Genomic DNA, 4,730 nt, shown 5'->3' on the forward strand with positions numbered 1-4,730 from the left:
ACCAGGATGGTCTCGATCTGTTGACCTCGTGATCCACCCGCCTCGGCCTCCCAAAGTGCTGGGATTACAGGCTTGAGCCACCGCGCCCGGCCTTACTAAGATTCTTAACTCCTCTCTCCCATCCCACATCTACTCCATGAGCAAGTTCTGCGAGATCTGCCTTCAAAATCTGTCCAGAATCTAACCATTTGCTGCCTCCCATGGTATAAGCCACAGTCGGTCAGTGACTGTGAGTACCCTATGTATACCCTTGCCTTCTCACATTTTTTTTTTTTTTTTTTTTAGACGGCACCTCCCTCTGTTGCCCAGGCTGGAGTGCAGTGGCCTGATCTCAGTTCCTCCTGGGTTCTCCTGCCTCAGCCTCCCAAATAGCTGGGATTACAGGGGCCCGCCACCACACCTGGGTAATTTTTGTATTTTTAGTAGAGACAGGGTTTCGCCATGTTGGCCAGGCTTGTCTTGAACTCCTGGCCTCAAGTGATCCACCTGCCTCAAAGTGCTGGGATTACAGGAATCAGCCACCACACCTGGCCTCCACAGTCTATTAATACAGTAGCAATAGGCTCCTGTTAAAACCCCAATCAAATCATGTCCCTCCTCCAATGCATTCCTATTTCAGAGCAAAAAACCAAAATTCTTACATTGGCCTATACGACCCTCAAGATTTGACACCTCCAGTACAGCTCTGCTTTGACCTCAACTCCTACTCGTTCTGTCATCCTTCCCCTTAAAGCTCACTGGCCTTTGCCATTCCTCAAACCTGCAGGTAGGCTCAGGGCCTTTGTGCTCTTTAATCCCTCTGCCTGGAGTGCTCTTCCCCTGATACCTGCATCATTCACCCTCTCACCTCATTTACATCTTTATTCACATGTCACTTTCTCAATGAGATCATCCCTGAGACTGCATTTAAAATTGGAACACCACCATCCTCCTTGTACTTTCCCATCCAGCAAGTTGCTTGTAAAATTGGCTTAATGTCTCTCTCCCCCTACCAGAATGTAAGCTCCATGAGTCCATGAATGTTTTATTTGTTCACGGATGTTTTTCACACCAGAATGGAGCCTGGCACATTGTAGTCACTCAGTAAATGTTTGTTGAATGAAAGGCTTAATTGCTTATTTACTTTGTTTTTCCTGGTCTGAAACCCTGCAAACTGAGCGACCAACTCCACCAGAGGGAACCCATGAGTAACCAATGCAATTGCCTCAGAAAAGTTATGCCTAAAACATTTACGTACATATACACGCAGTTTAAGGACAAGAATATGTTCTGAGAAATGCCTCATTAGGTAGTTTCATTCATTGCGCAAACGTTGTAAAATGGATTTATACACATATAGGCTATATGGTATAACCGATTGCTCCTAGGTTACAAACCTATACAGCATGTTACTATACTGAATACTGAATGAAATTGTAACACAATGGCAAGTGTTGTGTATTTAAACATATAAATACATAGATAACATACAGTAAAAATATGATACAAGCTCATGTGACCACCATCATATATGCATTCTATTATTTACCAAAATATCGTTATGTGGCAGCTATTTTAGAATTAAACAGAGTTACAAGAAAGCATGCAAATTCCTCCCCAGAGCAGAGGCTGTATCTTGGTGGCACACCAGGGTCTTACATCCATTTAAGAATAAAATCCAAAGGCCAGGCATGGTGGCTCCCACCTGTAACCACAGCACTTTGGGAGGCGGATCACCTGAGGTCACGAGTTCAAGATCAGCCTGGGCAATATGGCAAAACCTCATCTCTACAAAACATACAAAAATGGATGTACAAAAACCTGGATAATACAAAAATTATCCAGGTGTGGTGGCAGGAGCCGGTAGTCCCAGCTACTCAGGAGGCTGAGGCACGAGAACTGCAGGAGACAGAGCTTGCAGAGAGCCGAGATGGCACAACTGCATTCCAGCCTGGGCAACAGAGCGAGAGAATCGTTTGAACCTGGGAGGCGAAGGTTGCAGTGAGCCGAGATCGTGCCATTACACTCCAGTCTGGGTGACAGGTCAAGACTCTGTCTCAAAAAAAAGAAAAAAAAAAAAGGAAGGAAATTCTTGCACATGCTACAACATGGATGAATCTTGAGGATATTATGCTAAATGAAATAAGCCATTCACAAAAGGACAAATACCGTATGATTCCACTGATATGAGGTATCTTTTTTTTGCAGGGGGGAACGGAGTCTCACTCTTATTGGCCAGGCTGGAGTGCAATGGCATGATCTTGGCTCACCGAAAACTCCACCTCCTGGGTTCAAGTAATTTCCTGCCTCAGCCTCCAGAGTAGCTGGGATTACAGGCGCCCACCACCATGCCAGCTAAGCTTTTGTATTTTTAGTAGAGACAAGGTTTCACTATGTTGGTCAGGCTAGTCTCAAACTCCTGATCTCAGACGATCCACCCGCCTCAGCCTCTCAAAGTGCTGGGATTACAGAGGCAAACCACCATGCCTGGTCTGATATGAGGTATCTAAACTAGTCAAATTTGTTCAGGCGTGGTGCCTTATGCTTGTAATCCCAACACTTTGAAAGGCTGGTTGGATCACCTGAGGTCGGGAGTTCGAGACCAGCCTGACCTACTAAAAATACAAAATTAGCCAGGTGTGATGGCACTTGCTTATAATCCCAGCCACTCAGGAGGCTGAGGCAGGAGAATCGCTTGAACCCGGGAGGTGGAAGTTGCAGTGAACCAAGATCATGCCATTGCACCGGGCAGCATGATCATGCCTGGGCAGCAAGAGTGAAACTCCATCTCAAAATAAAATAAAATAAAATAAAAACTAGTCAAATTCATAGATATGGAAAGTAGAATGGTGGATATAAGGGGCTGCGGAGAGAGGACAAAAGGGAGTTCTTTAATGAGCACAGAGTTTCAGTTCTTCAAGATGAAAAGGTTGGAGATATGTTTCATATAAATGCAAATATACTTAACACTACTAAATTGTATAAGTAAAAATGGTTAAGATGGTAAATTTTATGTGTTTTTACCACAAATAAATAAATTAATAGGGTTTAAAATCTATAGCAATCTAGTCATCACTGTAATAAAGACATAGGTCACTTTTGCCTACTTGACCCTGCATGGAGATTACTAGAGTCTTTTTCACAGTCTGGTTCAAACTTTCACCAGCAAAATGCCTTTAGAGTAGACTAAATTCAAATTTGTAAGATATTTAGTACCATTGCTACCTTCAGAGCAAAGCATTTCCAGTTTCCTGAGTACATTATCTTTACTATCTTTACCCACAGGCATCTTTTCCATATTATCATTACAACTATTCGCATTTTTCCAACAAATCAGTATTATTTAGCAACATCCAAGATCTCTTGTTTGCTTTATAGAGAATTCGTCTTGAACAAAACTTGAGTGTTTTAGGAACACCTTACAGAAATGCATGCTATAAAACTGTAACCAAGGGCCGGGTGCGGTGGCTCATGTCTATAATCCCGACGCTTTGGCAGACCAAAACCTGGACAACATAGTGAGACCCGTCTCTACTAAAAATGCAAAAATTAGCTGGGTGTGGTGGCATGTGCCTGTAATCCCAGCTACTCAGGAGGTGAGACACGAGAATCGCTTGAACCCAGGAGGCAGAGGTGGCAGTGAGCCGAGATCACACCACTGTACTCTAGTCTGGGTGATGGAGCCAGACTCTGTCTAAACAAACAAACACAAACCCGTAACCATGGATTAAAACTATAACCGTGGAAATCTACATGAGATGTAAATGGGACTTTTTCCCCAGCCTTACCACAGTCAGCTTTGTATTCACCAAGATCACACTTAGCGTGTACTCTGATGATCTATAAATACGTAACAAACTATCCCAAAACTCAGTGGCTTAGAACAACGACCACTATATTATATCTCATACATTTTGAGTCAGAAATTTGGGCAGGGCTCAGCTGGGTGATTTCTCTGTTCCATACCACATCAACCAGAGTCAGTTGATGGCATTCTAGCTTGCAGGCAGGCTAGTCTGGAAGGTCCAACACAAGTGCCTGACACAGAAAGGCTGGGTTCAGCTTGCCTTTCTTCATGTAGTCTTAGAGCCTTTCCATGTGGTCTATTAGGGTGGTTGAACTTCTTTTTTTTTTTTTTTTTTTTCTGAGATGGAGTTTCCCTTTTGTCCCCCAGGCTGGTGTGCAATGGCACAATCTCAGCTCACTGCAACCTCCACCTCCCAGGTTTAAGTGATTCTCCTGTCTCAGCCTCCTAAGTAGCTGAGATTACAGGTGCCAGACACCACGCCCAGTTAATTTTATTTTTGTATTTTTAGTAGAGACAGGGTTTCACTATGTTAGCCAGGCTGGTCTTGAACTCCTGACCTCAGGTGATACACTCACTTCAGCCTCCCAAAGTGCTGGAATTACAGGCCTGAGCCACCATGCCCAGCCTGGGGTAGTTGAACTTCTTATATGGCAGCTCAGGGCTTCATACAGACAGGTTGTGGAAGCTGCCATTCTTTTAAGGCTAGCCTGGAAAGAGGCACAGCATCACTTCCTTTTAGGCTGTTGGTCAAAGCAGTCATAGAAATATCCTAGATTCAAGGGAGAATCCGCCTTGTGATATGAGGAATAGACTCTGCCTTGTGATATGAGGAATGTCGAATAATTTGCGGCCAACTTTAATTCACTACAGTGTATTTTCTTTATGCTCTGTCTGACATTTTTTTTCCTCCTCAAAACTATTGTTCCAGTAACTATTATCTATC

The sequence above is a fragment of the Cebus imitator genome, unplaced genomic scaffold (genome assembly GCF_001604975.1).
Source record: "Cebus imitator isolate Cc_AM_T3 unplaced genomic scaffold, Cebus_imitator-1.0 Scaffold87, whole genome shotgun sequence".
In the NCBI taxonomy this organism is placed as follows: Eukaryota; Metazoa; Chordata; class Mammalia; order Primates; family Cebidae; genus Cebus; species Cebus imitator.